This window comes from Delphinapterus leucas, chromosome X (assembly GCF_059928025.1).
Source record: "Delphinapterus leucas isolate spDelLeu-1000000601 "Yukka" chromosome X, BTC_Dleu_Yukka2, whole genome shotgun sequence".
Taxonomy (NCBI): Eukaryota; Metazoa; Chordata; class Mammalia; order Artiodactyla; family Monodontidae; genus Delphinapterus; species Delphinapterus leucas.
In genome coordinates, this window is record NC_143150.1 from 52,562,328 (window position 1) to 52,581,590 (window position 19,263).

At 36.0% G+C, this 19,263-nt stretch overlaps 1 pseudogene; it reads left to right on the plus strand.

The window, feature by feature from the left end:
• Window positions 1–9,864: 9,864 nt before the first annotated feature.
• On the plus strand, window positions 9,865–11,667 carry LOC111178252 (heterogeneous nuclear ribonucleoprotein K pseudogene; annotated as a pseudogene).
• The last annotated feature ends 7,596 nt before the right edge of the window (window positions 11,668–19,263 follow it).

The following is a 19,263-nucleotide window of genomic DNA, read 5'->3' on the forward strand; positions in this document are numbered from 1 at the left end:
GCAATGAGATGGTAGGAGGGGCACAATCACAATAAAATCAAATCCCATAACCGCTGCATGGGTGACTCACAAACTGGAGAACAATTATACCACAGAAGGCCACCCACTGGAATGAAGGTTCTGAGCCCCCGTCAGGCTTCCCAACCTGGGTGTCCAGCAATGGGAGGAGGAATTCCCGGAGAATCAGACTTTGAAGGCTAGCGGGATTTGATTGCAGGACTTCGACAAGACTGGGGGAAACAGAGACTCCATTCATGGAGAGCACACGCAAAGTACTGTGCACATCAGTACCAGGGGAAGGAGCAGTGACCCCATAGGACACTGAACCAGACGTAGCTGCTAATGTTAGAGGGTCTCCTGCAGAGGTGGGGGGTGACTGTGGCTCACTGTGGGGACAAGGACAGTAGCAACAGAAGTTCTGGGAAGTACTCCTTGGCTTGAGCCCTCCCGGGAGTCCATCATTAGCCCCACCAAAGAGCCAGGTAGGCTCCAGTGCTGGGTTGCCTCAGGCCAAACAACCAACAGGGAGGGAACCCAGCCTGACCCATCAGCAGACAAGGGGATTAAAGTTTTACTGAGCTCTGCCCACCAGAGCAACACCTAGCTCTACCCACCACCAGTCCCTCCCATCAGGAAGCTTCCACAAGCCTTTAGATAGCCTCATCCACCAGAGGGAGGATGGCAGAAGCAAGAAGAACTACAGTTCTGCAGCCTGTGGAACAAAAACCACATTCACAGAAAGACAGACAAGATGAAAAGGCAGAGGACTATGTACCAGATGAAAGAACAAGATAAAACCCCAGAAAAACAATTAAACGAAGTGGAGATAGGCAACCTTCCAGAAAAGGAATTCATAATAATGAGAGTGAAGAGGATCCAGGACCTCGGAAAATTAAAGGAGGCAAATATCGAGAAGAAGCAAGAAATGTTTAACAAAGACCTAGAAGAATTAAAGAACAAGCATTTAGAACAATTAAAGAACAAACAAACAGAGATAAACAATACAATAACTGAAATCAAAAATACACTAGAAGGAACCAATAGCAGAGTAGCAGAGGCAGAAGAACGAATAAGGGACCTGGAAGACAGAGTGGTGGAATTCACTGCCACAGAACAGAATAAAGAAAAAAAAAATGAAAAGAAATGAAGACAGCTTAAGAGACTTCTGGGACAACATTTAACACAACAATATTCACATTATAGGGGTCCCAGAAGGAGAAGAAAGAGAGAAAGGACCCTAGAAAATATTTGAAGAGATATAGTCAAAAAATTCCCTAACAATGGAAAGGAAATAGCCACCCAAGTCCAGGAAGCACAGAGAGTCCCAGCCAGGATAAACCCAAGGAGAAACATAGCAGAGACACATAGTAATCAAATTGACAAAAATTAAAGACAAAGAAAAATTATAAAAAGCAGCAAGGGAAAAATGACAAATAACATACAAGGAAACTCTCATAAAATTAACAGCTGATTTCTCAGCAGAAACTCTACAAGCCAGAACGGAGTGGCATGATATATTTAAAATGATGAAAGGGAAGAACCTACAACTAAGATTACTCTTCCCGGCAAGGATCTCATTCAGATAAAATGGAGAAATCAAAAGCTTTACAGACAAGCAAAAGCTAAGAGAATTCAGTACCACCAGACCACCTTTATAGCAAATGCTAAAGGAACTTCTCTAGGCAGGAAACACAAGAAAAGAAAAGGACCTACAAAATCAAATCTAAAACAATTAAGAAAATGGTGATAGGATCATACATATCAATAATCACCTTGAATGTGAATGGATTAAACGCTCCAAGCAAAAGACACAGGCTCACTGAATGGATACAAAAACAAGACCCATATATAAGCTGTCTACAAGAGACTCACTTCGGACCTAGGGGCACATACAGACTGAAAGTGAGGGGATGGAAAAAGATATTCCATGCAAATGGAAATCAAAAGAAAGCTGGAGTAGCAATACTCATATCAGATAAAATAGACTTTAAAACAAAGACTGTTACAAGAGACAAGGAAGGACACTACATAATGATCAAGGGACCAATCCAAGAAGATGATATAACAATTGTAAATATATATGCACCCAGCATAGGAGCACCTCAATACATAAGGCAACTGCTAACAGCTCTAAAAGAGGAAATCGACAGTAACACAGTAAAATCTTCCAACAAACAAAAGCCCAGGACCAGATTGCTTCATGCGTGAATTCTATCAAACATTTAGAGAGAGCTAACACCTATTCTTCTCAAACTCTTCCAAAATGTAGCAGAGGGAGGAACACTCCCAAACTCATTCTACGAGGCCACCATCACCCTGATACCAAAACCAGACAAAGATACTACAAAAAAAGAAAATTACAGACCAATATCACGGATGAATATAGATGCAAAAATCCTCAACAAAATACTAGCAAACAGAATCCAACAACACATTAAAATGATCATACACCATGATCAAGTGGGATTTATCCCAGGAATGCAAGGATTCTTCAATATACGCAAGTCAATCAATGTGATACACCATATTAACAAATTGAAGAATAAAAACCATATGATCATCTCAATAGATGCAGAAAAAGCTTTTGACAAACTTCAACACCCATTTATGATAAAATCTTCCCATAATGTGGGCATAGAGGGAAACTACCTCCACATAATAAAGGTCATATATGACAAATCCACAGCAAACATCATTCTCAATGGTGAAAAACTGAAAGTATTTCCTCTAAGATCAGGAACAAGAGAAGGATGTCCACTTTCACCACTATTATTCAACATAGTTTTGGAAGTCCTAGCCATGACAATCAGAGAAGAAAAAGAAATAAAAAGGATACAAATTGTAAAAGAAGAAATAAAGCTGTCACTGTTTGCAGATGACATGACACAATATATAGATAATCCTAAAGATGCTACCAGAAAACTACTAGAGCTAATCAATGAATTTGGTAAAGTTGCAGGATACAAAATTAATTCACAGAAACTTATTGCACTCCTACACACTAACAAAGAAAGATGAGAAGGAGAAATTAAGTAAACAATCCCATTCACTATTGCAAAAAAAGAATAAAATACCAAGGAATAAACCTACCTAAGGAGGTAAAAGACCTGTACTCAGAAAACTATAAGACACTGATGAAAGAAATCAAAGATGACACAAACAGATGGAGAGATATACCGTGTTCTTGGATTGGAAGAACCAATATTGTGAAAATGACTATACTATCCAAAGCAATCTACAGATTCAATGCAATCCGTATCAAATAACCAATGGCATTTTTTACAGAGCTAGAACAAAAAATCTTAAAATTTGTATGGAGACACAAAAGACCCTGAATAACCAAAGCAATCTTGAGGTGAAAAAGAAACAGAACTGGAGGAATCAGACTCCCTGACTTCAGACTATACTACAAAGCTACAGTAATCAAGACAATATGGTACTGGCACAAAAACAGAAATATAGATCAATGGAATAATATAGAAAGCCCAGAGATAAACCCACACACCTATACTCAACTAATCTATGACAAAGGAGGCAAGGATATACAATGGAGAAAAGACAGCCTCTTCAATAAATGCTGCTGGGAAAACTGGACAGCTACATGTTAAAGAATGAAATTAGAACACTCCCTGAAACCATACACAAAAATAAACTCAAAATGGATTAAAGACCTAAATGTAGGGCCAGGCAGTATAATACTCTTAGAGGAAAACATAGGCAGAACACTCTATGATATAAATCACAGCAAGATCCTTTTTGACCCACCTCCTAGAGAAATGGAAATAAAAACAAGCATAAACAAATGGGACCTAATGAAACTTAAAAGCTTTTGCACAGCAAAGGGAACCATAAACAAGACGAAAAGACAACACCCTGAATGGGAGAAAATATTTGCAAATGAGTCATCGGACAAAGAATTAATCTCCAAGATATATAAACAGCTCATGCAGCTCAATATTAAAAAAACAAACAACCTAATGAGAAAATGGGCAGAAGATCTAAATAGACATCTCTCCCAAGAAGACATTCAGATGGCCAAGAGGCACCTGAAAAGCTGCTCAACATCACTGATTATTAGAGAAATGCAAATCAAAACTACAATGAGGTAGCACCTCACACCAGTTAGAATGGGCATCAAGAGAAAATCTACAAACAATAAATGCTGGCGAGAGTGTGGAGAAAAGGGAACCCTCTTACACTGTTGAGGGGAATGTAAATTGATAACAGCCACTGTAGAGAACAGTATAGAGGTTTGTTAAAAAACTAAAAATAGAATTACCCTATGACCCAGCAATCCCACTCCTGGGCCTATACCCAGAGAGAAACATAATTCAAAAAGACACATTCACCCCAATGTTTATTGCAGCACTATTTACAATAGCCAGGTTATGGAAGCAACCTAAATGCCCATCGATAGACAAATGGATAAAGAAGATGTGGTACATGTATACAATGGAATGTTACTCGGCCATAACAAGGAACGAGATTGGGTCATTTGTAGAGATGTCGATGGACCTAAAGACTGTCATACAGAGTGAAGTAAGTCAGAAGGAGAAAAACAAATATATTAATGCATATATGTGGAATCTAGAAAAATGGTACAGATGAGCCGGTTTGCAGGGCAGAAATAGAGACACAGATGTAGAGAACAAACATGGACACCAAGGGGGAAAGTGGGGGCAGGTGGTGGTGGTGGGATGAATGGGGAGATTGGGATTGGCATATATACTTAGAAAAAAAAATCATTATGGCAGGCTGGTAAAGGCTAACAAAGTAGCCTCATCAGGGGAAAATCTACAGCCTTCATTATGTAAAAACAATCAATTGAAACACCTGCCCTGACAGCGAGATTAATTTTGCTTTTCCAAAAGTGTGTTGTGAACAACTGTACTTCCAGGAGATGCTTCCCAAAGGAAGAGCCCTGGGGAAAACTAAGTATGGGAAACGCTATATGTTAAATGTATCTTATGATCATTTTCAACACATATTAGCATAGTAAACGTTTGTAGTAAAGAAATGTTTGAAATAATGGTAATAATGTAACATGTAAAATATGTCAAACATGAAGAATATTTATGATAATGTAAACACAAATAATATAATAAATTGTATACTGTGAAATAAAAAAGTCTCCAACTTGTTACAACACTGTCATCCTTCTTTCTTTTACTATTATATCATAGTTTAATACATCTTTATAAACATAATTTTTGGAGTAATTTTTCTAAATTACGAAGTTATTCATGTAACTTCTCACCTTAAAATCTCTCATTTCCACTCCATCCCCACCACTCATAGCCTCAATGGTAAATTTCAAACTTTCAGCATGGAGTATAAAGCCCTTCACAACATAATACAAAATTGTGCATAGTGCTTAGCACATAGTTGCATAGTACAGGCTACCTTTCCCCTTCATGACATGGCCCCTGTCCATTACTCTGGTATTATTTTCTGTCACTCCCACCTGAACTCTGTTTTCCAGTAATTCTGAACTACTTTGGATTTCTGAGAAACTGCTATGTTTGTCTTGCCTCCAATAGTTCTGGAATACTTTTCAGATGCCTTTCCCTTTTCTTGAATCCTATCACCCATCCCACCCCATGAACATATTCCATTAGGATTCAGGAGAAATACTAGCATCCCCAGAAAGCCTTCCCCTATTGCTGGTTGCTTGCCATATTTATAGTGGAACACTATGCAATTATTAAAAGTTATGATTGTTAAGTATTATAATAACATGAGAATTGCTTATACTATAATGCTAAATAACAACAAAAGCTGTATACAGAATTGTATCAATAATATGCTAACTGTATAAAGAAGACCAGACAAAATACATTAGAATGTTACAGGAGATTATGTCTGGATAGTTCAGTAATTTTGATATTGAATAATTTTATTTTTCTTTATAATCTTTTACCCATTTCCAAAATTTAGACAATCATCATGTTTTACTTTTTTAATAGGGAAAATATATTTTAAAAAGCCTTATATCCCTCACCCAGCAGAATATTTAAGGACCATATCTTACTCCTCTTTGTATCTCTAGCAGCAACTCACTCAGGTCCTGGCAGAGAGTAGGAACAGAAAATCAAAAAGGAAGAGAAACTTATTTACTTTTTTTTTTTTTTTTTTTACTTATTTACTTTGGAGATTTGCTTAAGTAAGGTTTGCTATGAATTTATGGTTCACATAAAAATTGGGGGTAATAAAATTAATGTTATGTGACTTCATCTGTCTGTTATTAAACTGAATTGGACGCTGAGACAAGAAATTAATAAGAGGATGATTTCATGTTGAAGAGACAAAGAAAGCAGTGAATCTTTGTTCCAAATGCAGGATGAATATTTTAAAGGCAGTCATGCTGTGTGAGGTAAGATGAATTGGTTTCATTGATAAGAGTATTGGTCTGGCCATTAATGATGGTGTTGGCTGAAAAGGAGATGACTGTCAAATTAGAGAATCATGACAGGAAAGTAGAACTCACTTTTAAAAATGTAATCTTGTTGTTTTCATTGCTTATAGGAGAAGGCATGATTGACCATTCGGATTTAATTTTAAATCACATCTAAAGTGTTTTCATTGACAGCCATTTCACACTATTAAAGCCCCATGGCATTTGTTGCACTTTGATTCCATGTCAAATTCTAAAAAAAGCCATGTCCTCTTTATTATTTTCATTTTAAAATGTGTTAGACAAGTACTAAGTATGGGAAATGCTGTGTGTTAAATGTATCTTATGATCATTCACAACACATATTAGCATAGCAAAAGTTTATAGTAAAGAAATGTTTAAAAAATGATAATATAACATGTAAAATATGTCAAACGTGAAGAATATTCATGACAATGTAAACAAATAATATAATAAATTGTACATTGTGAAAAAAAAGCCTCCAACTTGTTACACTACTGTCTTGCTTCTTTCTTTCATTATTATATCATAGTTTAATACATCTTCATAAACATAATTTTTAGAGCAATTTTTTCTAAATTACCAAGTTATTCATGTAACTTATCCTCAGTGTGAAATATTCAGAAGTCTATAGAGTAATGTAGGAAGGTCTTTCCTTATTGCTTTCTCTACCTGACCCCCTTTCCCAAATACCTCTTTCTTCTAAGAGGTAGCCATTGTTAAGTTTGGTGTGTATCCTTCCAAATCGTTCCCTATATACATACACAAACATATATGTGCAAATCAAACATCTATCTGTCTGTCTTCCTACCCACTCACCCACCTACCTACCCTTTATCCCTTTCTCTCTCTCTCTTTCACATGCACACATATGAACACATACAAATATCTGTATGTGTGTCTCTTCCACAAATGGGAACATTGTGTGCATAAGTGTTCTGCAACTTAGTTTTTCAGCTTAACAATTTTTTCTATGTTAATACAAATAAACAGATCTACCTCACATTTTTTTACTACTGCCACATATTTTGGCACCCTTTGGCCCAGCCAAATTGACACAAAATTAACTGTCACATCTATTTATTCCTATGTGGCTTGCTTTTTTGTCTACTATTACGTATTTGCAATGCATCCACATTACACATGTAGAGGTAGTTTATTTTCCTATTGAATTCAATTTTTTGAATATGTCACAATTTATAAATTTCACTGTTGATGAACATTTAGGTTGTCTTATGTATTTATTATTTGAGCAAAGCTATAGACATTTTTTACATGCCTCTTGATGTATATGTAAAAGAGTTTTTAAGGTATACCTCCAAGGGAAAATGCTGAGTTATAAGGTATGCATAGAACCAACTTACTATGTAATGCCTAATTGTGCTTTTTCAAATAAGTGTTGATATCTGGTAAGGTACATCATTCCAACTTATTCTTCTGAACTGTCTTGACTCTTCCTGATTCTTTGCTTTTCCACATATTTTCTGGATTTAGCATGTCAAGTGCCACAAAATCTCATTCTTTTCCTTTACAGCTTCTTCATAAGAAGTCCTTTCCTATATCAAGTTTATAAACATATCTTCATTTTCTTCTAATACTTTTTGTTTTTTATGTTTAAGCCTTTAACCCCATCAGGAAATTTTTTTGTGTTTGGTTTAAGTTCAGGGTTGATTTTTAAAAAATAGTTGTCCAACTGTCCCAAAACAGTTTATCAAATATACCCTAATTTCCCTGCTTATATGAATAAACCACTTTTATCAACCACTAAATTCCTATATAAAAATGGATCTATTTTCTATTGAACTATTTTTGTCTATTTTGTGCCAGAATCATAGTACCTTAATTACTAATACCTTTATTATGTTTTGATCTTTGGAAGGGTTTATTAGTTTTATGTGGCTATTGTAACATATTCCAACAAAATGGGTGGCTTCAAAACAGAAATTTATTCTCTCAGTTCTGGAGACCAGAAGTCCAAAATCAAGGTGTTGGCAGAGCCACATGGAACATTTTCTTGCTTGAATCTTCCATCTGCATCACTCCAATCTCTACTTCCATCTTCAAATGACCTTCTCCTCTTCTATCTCCGTAATCCCTCTCTGCTTCACTCTTATAAGTACACTTGTCTTTGGGCCTACCCAGTTAATCCAGAATAATCTCATCTCACAGTCCTTAATTTAATTATATCTGCAAAGCCACCCCTTTTTTTTTCAAATAAGGTAACTTTCACTGGTTCTGCGGATTAGCCTGTGGACATATCTTTTGGGAGGCTACCATTCAACCCACTACATAGGACAAAAGTGTCCTCTTACTTTTAAAAAAAATTCCTTGTGTATTTTTTGTTAATTTTTTTCTTAGATAAATTTTAGAATAAATCTGTGAAGTTAAAAGATTCACATTGACATTTGGTTGTAATGGGGTTTCATTTATAGAATAATTTTGGAGATTTGACTGCTTTTTCTTTTTTCTTTTTTTTTTTTCAGAATTCAGGAATTTAGTGATGAATACAGTGATTCTCCTAATTCATTTCTTTCTCCCCTCTCTTATATTGCTCCTCTTAGAATTTTTTCCCCACTGTGACCCCCAATTAGTATCTTTTTTTTTAATGTCTTTTTTGGAGTATAATTGCTTTACAATGATGTGTTAGTTTCTGCTTTATAACAAAGTGAGTCAGTTATACATATACATATGTCCCTATATCTCTTGACTTCTTTATAGTACTAAATCTTCCCATTCAGGAATGTGCAATATCCCTCCATTTCTCTGGAGTTATTTTTACTTGTTAGAAAAGTTCTATTGTTTTTTTCTTATACATCTTACACATTTATTTTTTAATTGAATACTTATTCTTAAGATTATTTTACTAGTTATATTTAGATTTGTTGGTTTTGAGAATAGAGTCTGTTTTCCTGATATTATCAACTTGGTTATTGTTGGCATATAGGAAAGCTATTGACTTATTATATTTTTAAAATTTTATATAGTTTTAATTCCTGCTCAGTTTTTCAACTGATTTTCATGGATTTTCCTGGAAGATTATAATAATGTCTGCAAATAATCACAGTTTTGTGTCTTACTTTCCAATGTTTATACAGTATTACTTCCTTTTTCTTTTTGATTGAATTAGCCATGACCTCCTTTACAATGTTGAATATACTGAGCACAAGAAACATCATTGTATTGTTTATGATATTACTGGGAATGCTTTTAATATATGATCATTGCTGTAGTATTGTTTTCGATTCCTTTAATCACATTTAGGAAGTTCATTTATTTTTCACTCATATTTTGTTGGTTGTTTGCTTGTTCTCTTTCATGTGGTTCTTTAAAATAAGGAATTAGTGTTGTATTTTATTAAATATTGTGGCACCAATTGAGATGTTCATGCGAGTGTTTTGCTTTAAACTTCAAATTCATTTTCTTAGTTCTCTGTCTAGCTGTGACTGGCTGAGGCGGCGCGGCGGCATAGGGACGGTAGCCTTGCCCGATTGGTGTGTCCCTTTAATACAAGAAAATGGAAACTGAACAGCCAGAGGAAACCTTTCCCAACACCGAAACCAATGGCGAATTTGGTAAACGCCCTGCTGAAGATATGGAAGAGGAACAAGCTTTTAAAAGATCTAGAAACACAGATGAGATGGTTGAATTACACATTCTGCTTCAGAGCAAGAATGCTGGGGCAGTGATTGGAAAAGGAGGCAAGAATATTAAGGCTCTCCGTACAGACTACAATGCCAGTGTTTCAGTCCCAGACAGCAGTGGCCCCGAGCGCATATTGAGTATCAGTGCTGATATTGAAACAATTGGAGAAATTCTGAAGAAAATCATCCCTACCTTGGAAGAGGGCCTGCAGTTGCCATCACCCACTGCAACCAGCCAGCTCCGGCTCAAATCTGATGCTGTGGAATGCTTAAATTACCAACACTATAAAGGAAGCGACTTTGACTGCGAGTTGAGACTGTTGATTCATCAGAGTCTGGCAGGAGGAACTATTGGGGTCAATGGTGCTAAAATCAAAGAACTTCGAGAGAACACTCAGACAACAATCAAGTTTTTCCAGGAATGTTGTCCTCAATCCACTGACAGAGTCGTTCTTATTGGAGGAAAACCTGATAGGGTTGTAGAGTGCATAAAGATCATCCTTGATCTTATATCAGAGTCTCCCATTAAAGGACGTGCTCAACCTTATGATCCCAATTTTTACGATAAAACCTATGATTATGGTGGTTTTACAATGATGTTTGATGACCACCATGGACGTCCTGTGGGATTTCCCATACGGGGAAGAGGTGGTTTTGACAGAATGCCTCCTGGTCGGGGTGGGCGTCCCATGCCTCCATCCAGAAGAGATTATGATGATATGAGCACTCGTCGAGGACCTCCTCCACCTCCTCCCGGACGAGGTGGCCGGGGTGGTAGCAGAGCTTGGAATCTTCCTCTTCCTCCACCACCACCACCTAGAGGGGAAGATCTAATGGCCTATGACAGAAGAGGAAGACCTGGAGACCGTTATGATGGCATGGTTGGTTTCAGTGCTGATGAAACCTGGGACTCTGCAATAGATACATGGAGCCCATCAGAGTGGCAGATGGCTTATGAACCACAGGGTGGCTCTGGATATGATGATTCCTATTCAGGGGGTCGTGGCTCATATGGTGATCTTGGTGGACCTATTATTACTACACAAGTAACTATTCCCAAAGATCTGGCTGGATCTATTATTGGCAAAGGTGGTCAGCGGATTAAACAAATCTGTCATGAGTCAGGAGCATCGATCAAAATTGATGAGCCTTTAGAAGGGTCCGAAGACCATATCATTACCATTACAGGAACACAGGACCAGATACAAAATGCACAGTACTTGCTGCAGAACAGTGTGAAGCAGTATGCAGATGTTGAAGGATTCTAATGCAAGATATTTTTTCTTTTTTATAGTGTGAAGCAGTATTCTGGAAAGTTTTTCTAAGACTAGTGAAGAACTGAAGGAGTCCTGCATCATTTTTTTATTTGCTTCTGTTTAAAAAGCCAACATTCCTCTGCTTCATAGGTGTTCTGCATTTGAGGTGTAGTGAAATCTTTGCTGTTCACCAGATGTAATGTTTTAGTTCCTTACAAACAGGGTTGGGGGGTGGGGGAGGGTGTGCAAAAACTAACATTGAAATTTTGAAACAGCAGCAGAGTGAGTAAATTTTAATTTTTGTTCATTGTTGGTGGTTTTAAAAAAAAATCCCCCCATGTAATTATTGTGAACACTTTACTTTGTAATCACTGTAACATTTGGGGGTGGGGGTGGGACAGGGAGGGAAAGTAACAATAGTCCATATGTCTCTGGCATCTATTCAGAGCAGTGTGCAGAATGTAATGCTCTTTTGTAAGAAACGTTTTATGACTTTTAAAATAGATTTAGTGAACCTATTTTTGGTGGTCATTTTTTTTAAGACGGTCATTTTTCAAATGGCTGAATTCCCCCCAACCTGCCCCCAAACTAAACACTAAGTTTAATTTTCAGTCCTCTGTTGGATATAAATAAATGCGTCTCTTCTTGGACTTAGGCAAAGTATCTTGACACATTCAGTTCTGGTGATTTCTTAAGTGATTTGAAAGTGCATTGCTTGGGAGGAAATTCCACCACACATTCATGCTTATAATAGCTGGGGATTTTTGTTTGTTTTTTCAAATGCTTGCCCCTACTTTGCAACGATTTTCTGTTTGTAATTGTGAAGAAACAAGGTGGGGAGCAATATAACAGATGGAGTAGTTGGTATAAGTATATACCAGAAGCCTAATGGCAGAAAGTTTTATTAATCAGAATAATACTTGGTTATGGAAGTGACTGATGCTAAATAAATTCTGATTATTTTTTATTAGATAATTTCTCACCTATAGAATTAAATTGTCAGCTTGGTAGTGTCTATTAGTTAAACTTTGTAAAAAATATATATATATATTCTTGTTTTTCCATTGTATGCAAATTGAAAGAAAAATATGTACCATTTCTCTGTTGTATGTTGGATTATGTAGGAGATGTTTGTGAACAATTCAAAAAAAGATGAAAAAAGTTCCTGTGGATGTTTTGTGTAGTATCTTGGCATTTGTATTGATAGTTAAAAGTTCACTTCCAAAATAAAACTCCCAAAATGCTAGAAAAAAAATTCATTTTCTTAATGTTGTACCACACTTGACATTCTATGATAAACTGATTTAATCATAATGTATTACTCATTATATATTTTCAGTTTTGTCATCTGTGTTTCTAAGTGAGGTTCAACTATTATTTTCTTTACTTCCACCCTCCTCCCTTCTGTTCTTTTTGTGTTCTGCTGACCAATTTGCCATTAGGGTGCGCAAGCCTCATAAAATGAGTTAGGTAGCTTCCCATCTTTTCCTGTGTTTCATGTGAGTCTGCTGTTGCTTTGACAGGTAGATAGTTCATACTTTGATCACTTCTGTTATAGTTATTACAATATTCAGATTGCCTACTTCTTCGTGAATGACCTAATTTAAATTTCAATGAAAACAATTGAATTAATCTAAAATTTTAAATTAATTGGTATAGAAATATATATATATATATATTTACTCCTTAAACTTCTCCATATCTGCCATTATTAATTGTCTCTAATTCTCCTAGGGTACTGCCTTCTTCACTTTGTGTGTTCTCACTACATTTGGAGTTTCTCTTGCCTTCAAAATGCTCTTTCCTCACCATGTTTTAAGCTGTTGATATTGTTCTTCTCCTGTTTCTCAGTAAAAATGCCATGCCATAAGCTCTTAACTTTTAGAAAGTTCTGTTTCTAGCACCTTGTAGTCCCGTCTCTTGTTTCCAGTGGTCTCAGGGATTTATTCTTTTTAAAAAATCTTTTTCTGGCACTTTAAAAGACTTGGAGCAATAAAAGAGATGAACTTGCATTTTCAATCTTACATGCAAATATCCAACCCCATCTGCTAAATGTCCCTAAATCTAGTTTCATTTTCTTTGGATTATTTGATAAACCACAAGACTGGATTTCTTAAGTATCCCAGATAACTGAGTTTACTATAGTTCCTTTAAAAAATAATATACAATTATACTTTGTTCTATGTAGAGAAGCTCAAATATTAGGCAAATAGAAGGGAAGGCTTATTGTAACTTGTGTTTGAAAGTGAGTGATAACTAGTAGGATTAAGGTGGTAAATGACTGAGATGTTTATACTTGGATAGTTTATATTGAAAGAAAGGTTGGTTTTTAGACTAATACTGGCTGCCCTTGATTCTGGCTCTCAGATTTCAAACAAGACATGTTTTCTTCTTATGGCTTCTAGCAGCCTCTCAATGCTACCTGTGCCAAGTCCCATCACACCATAGTGCAATAATAAAAAAAAAAATAGTATATACTACTACAACATTTTATGTTCCCTCAGCACAGGGTCATCTTTGTGACTTGAAGGCTCCAGCACAGGGACTTGCATGCAATAAATATTAGTTGCACTTAAATCTACTCTTTTGGATTTTTGTAACCCAGATACCAGCTGGGATCACTCTGCCCATTAAACCTAGGTAAGATCATATCAAATCTCCTTTGCTCGTCTTGTGGAAAGTCTAATGCTCTTGCAAAGATTTCTGTAAATTCCTGGTGGCTTATATTTCTCCCAGCCAACTCTGACTCTGATTTCCAACTTCTGCTGAATTCTTACTCTCCATTTTATGTCTTACTTTAATTTTATATGGTATTGGCTCCCCAAATGACACTCACATGAAATGATTCTGTGTTGTGGACTTTTATTAAAGATTCAGGGCTATTATTGAGAGGAGTTATACTATACTAAATATATAATTTGAAATGGAATATTATATTTCCATAGTTTTTGAGAAGCCCCTTGGCCATTTGTCTCAGTTCAGGTCTTGACCTTTCATCATTATTGTCTGGCCCTCTCTGTCTTTTTCTAGCTCCTTCACTTTTTCTCAATCCTCTGCTCTCCCCATCCCACCTCCAATTCTGTTAATGTATCGATACTATACAGAACAGTTTAAAAACCTCATTGTTGAGTGCTTCCAACAGCTATCCAGAGTTTTGTAATTATAGAGACTTGAGTGTATCATTTTTTATTCAGAGGTGATTAGGTTCTAGTGAATTATTGCTAACCAAACTCACATGAATCTGACACATCCAAAATGTCCATTTAAATATTTCTAATATGGAATATACCTTCTCAGTGATCTGAGAACATGCTCTGAATCTCAGGTAAGTTTCACTGGCTCCAAAAATTAAACTTAACTCAAACATTCCTCCCCATCAATGGAGTTCAAAGATAACTTTCTCTCTGGTGGCTTAATTAGATTTCAGTTTCTTTAAACTCATAACACATCTACAGATTAACCTTAATATCTAGTAACATATGCAATCAGACAAAAGATAATTTTCATTTGCGACGGTCACCATAGTACATTTATCACATTTATATTGTGTGTCACAGAGAAAGGCCCACTTATCTTGACCCTAGATTTTGGAGTCCATTATCTTTTTGTGGGGCCCAAATCATCCTATTTATCTATGTCAGTGACCCTAAGCTACTAATATTGATATCCATATTCAAAATTCAAGTTCATGATTTTTGAATTTAGTATCAGCTATGCTGTAGAAGTTAAAAGGCCAGAGGAAACAATCAGATATGCTATTCATGTGATTCAATCCATCAAATATAGATGAAGTGTTTGGTATCTGACAAATACTGAGGAGAATTAGTAAGACATGATTCCTGTCTTTGAGAAAATTATAGCTTGTAGGTGACAGAGGCATTCCATGAAGGATCATCTAGGAAGCAGTGCCTGTTCTTTGGATACCAAAGTCTCCATTCTCCTGTTCTTTTCAATTATAAGCATTTATATTTTTTAGATAACTCTAATAGACTTTTTCCTAAACTTTTTGGTCTAAAACCATTGTAACCACCTTCCTGCTCTTTTAATACATGAACTGTGCTCTTGCCTTTGAGCCTTTGTGCTGATCGTTCCCTCTGCCTGGAACATCACACCCCCAGGTAGCCACATGCTTGTCCCCTCACTTTATTTAGATCTCTGCTCAAGTGTCATCTCAATATGGAAGATTTGCCTGACCATCCTATGTGTCATTCTCTAATTTATTCCTTTAGCCTGCTTTATGTTTCATCTCAACACTTCTCATCGTGTATTCTTCATCCTCACTTGAATATAAGCTCCATAAAATGGACTTTGTATATTTTTTTCAATATCAAATCTCCAGCACCTAGAATGTCTGGCATAATAGGCAGCCAATATTTGCTAAATGGTGAATTATTAATCTATAATTTTTTGAACCTGCCTAGGGAATAAAACATTTTGTCATTTTTCTTATGATATATGGTAGGAAAGTGATTTTCAATTAAAATGTTTTATTTTAGATGAGTCAATTAGGAAAGATTTATTATATAAAATACATTTAGGGCTTCCCTGGTGGCGCAGTGGTTGAGAGTCCGCCTGCCGATGCAGGGGACACGGGTTCGTGCCCCGGTCCGGGAAGATCCCACATGCCGCGGAGCGGCTGGGCCCAAGGGCCTCTGAGCCTGTGCGTCCGGAGCCTGTGCTTCGCAACGGAAGAGGCCACAACAGTGAGAAGCCCGCGTACCACAAAAAAAAAAAAAAAAAGAAAAAACATTTTAAAATAATTTTTAATCATATTAAGTATGCAGTACTTCTGTTTCTCACTATTTAATAAGCCAAGCATATTCTCTAATTTACTTAATTATGTAAGAAAAAGCATGATATGTAACTGATTTTTTAAATTATGTATGAAATTCTTATATATTGCTCTTACAAATTTAACTGGTTTATTTTTTATCATTTTCCTTTCATATATCAAAATAATGAGATAATAACAGTAGGTAACACTAATACGTAGCTTATTATTCCCACGCACCGTTCCAAGCATTTTACATGTAAAAACTCATTTAATCCTCACAACAACCTCATGAAGTATATATTATTATTGTTCCCATCTTCGAAGTGAGAAAGCTGAGGTTGCAGATATGTCCAAATTCCCACAAGTTCAAACTCAGAATTTAGGCTGGTATTTCATCCAGTAAGTTGTTTACAAATAATAAATTGCAGGTGTGAGTTTTTTATTGAAGTATAGTTGACTTACATTATTAGGGGTACAACAGAGTGATTCAATATTTTTATAGATTTTATAGATTATACTCCATATAAAGTTATTATAAAATATTGGCTATGCTCCCTGTGCTGTACATTACATCCTTGTATCTTATTTATTTCTAGTAGTTTGTACCTCTTAATCCCCTTCCCCTATGTTGTTCCTCCTCCAGTCCCTCTCCCCACTGGTAACCACTAGTTTGTTCTCCGTATCTGTGTGTCTGTTCCTGTTTTGTTATATTCATTCGTTTTACTTTTTAGATTTCACATATAAGTGAAAACACAGTATTTGTCTTTCCTAACTTATTTAGCTAAGCATAATACCCTCCAGGCCCATACATGTTTTTGCAAATGGCAAAATTTTCATTCCTTTTTCTGGCTGAGTAATATTCCACTGTGTGTGTGTGTGTGTGTGTGTGTGTGTGTGTATATATATATACACACCACATCTTCTTTATCCATTCATCTGTTGATGGACACTTAGCTTGCTTCCATGTCTTGGCTACTGTACATAGTGTTGCTTGGAAGGTTGGGTTGCATATATCTTTTTGAATTAGAGTTTTCATCTTTTTTGGATATATGCCCAGGAGTAGAATTACTAGATCATATGGTAACTCTATTTTTAGTTTTTTAAGGAACCACTATACTGTTTTCCATAGTGGCTGCACCAGTTTACATTCCCACCAACAGTGTAGGAGGGCTCCCTTTTCTCCACACCCTCTCCAGCATTTATTATTTGTAGACTTTTTGTTGATGGCCATTCTGACTGGTGTGGGGTGATACTTCAATGTAGTTTTGACTTGCATTTCTCTAATAATTAGTGATGTTGAGCATCTTTTCATGAGCCTGTTGGTCACCTGTATGTCTTCTTTGAAGACATTTCTTTTTAGGTCTTCTGCCCATGGGTTGTGTATTTTCTAATTATTACGTTATTTCTTTTATATATTCTCAATACCAGTCATTGATCAAATATGTGCTCTTCAAATGTGTTCTCCTAATCTGTGTGTTGTCTTTTAATTCTCATTAAAAGAGAAGTTTTGAGTTTTGATGAAATACAATGTATCTCTTTTTTAATGGATTTTGCTTTTTGTGTCATATCTAAGGAATCTTTGCGTAGTCCAAGGTCACAAAGGTTTTCTCCTATGTTTTCCTTGAAGAGTTTTATAGTTTCAGGTTTCACATTTAGGTCTTTTATCCATTTAGACTTCAGTTTTGTATGTGGTGTTATGTATGAGTCAGTTCATGTTTTCGAATATGACTGTCCAATTGTTGCACACTGGTTGAAAATCAACTGGACACATATGTGTGGATCTAATTTTGGAATGTCTGTTCTATTCCATTGGTTTATGTATTTATCCTTTCACCAATACCACACTGTTGACTGAAAAAAAATTGCACAACCTAAAAGTTGAGAATTATGTGTTATTCTGCAGACATACTGAGGACTTAAGCCAAAGAGACAGGCTCTCAGATAGCTCTGAGGGATTGTTCTGAAGAGGTAAGGGAGGAGCCAGGATATATAGGAGTTTTTGCAACAACACCCCCGCCCCCAACCAAGTAGTAGGAACATCAAAAGATTACTGTTAATTAAAAAATCCCAGGCTTCTAAAGTTAATGAATTTAGCACTTTTCTGTGTATGGGAAGATGCAAGAGTCTGGGCTCATTGAAATCATTCCTTTGATATGCACCTCAGCTATCTAGGGCCAGTATTGTTTTTCTCCATCCTGAATTCCCTCAGAGTTCACAATCCGGGATAGCCACAGTGGCTGATGGCGTGATGGCTGCAACATCCTTTGTTTACTGATATGGCAGGCAACGTTCTTTATCCACAACACTGTCTTTTTTTTTTTTCTGGCCATGCCACATGGCAGAGTGCTGGGTCTTAACCACTGGTCCGCCAGGGAATTCCCCACAACACTGTCTTGATTACTGTAGCTTTGTAGAAAGTCTTGAAAATGGATAATTTAAGTTTTCCAACTTTGTCCATTTCAAAATTGTTTTTCCTCCTATAGTTGCTTTGCTTTTCAATATCAACTTTAGAATCAGTTTCTATAAAAATTTCTCCTGGAATTTTTATTGAAATTCCATTCAAATCATAGATCACTTTTACATCTTATCAATATTGAGTGTTACAATCCATGTACACAGTATACAAGTATACCTCAGATATATTGTGGGTTTGGTTCCAGACCACCACAATAAAGTTAATATTGCAATACAGCAAGTCATGAGATTTTTTTGATTTCCTAGTGCATATAAAAGTTATGTTTACACTATACTGTAGTCTATTGTGTGCAATAACATTATGTCTTAAAAACAATGTACATACGTTAATTTAAAATGCCTTATTGATACAAAAAATGCTAACCACTTTTAGTGAGTCATAATCTTTTTGCAATAGTAACATCAGAGATCACTAATCACAGATCACCATAGCAAATGTAATAATAATGAAAAAACTTAAATATTCCAAGAATTACCAAAATGTGACACAGAATCATGTAGTGAGCAAATGCTGTTGGAAAAATGGTGCCCATAGACTTGGTTGACACAGAAATTCAGTTTGTAAAAAACCCGCATTTTCTGTGAAGTGCAATAAAATGAGATATGCCTATGTCTTTCCTTTATTTTAGGTCTTTTTGATTTCTTTCATTAGTGTTTCACTGTTTTCAGCACACAGCTCATACATATATTTTCTTAGATTTA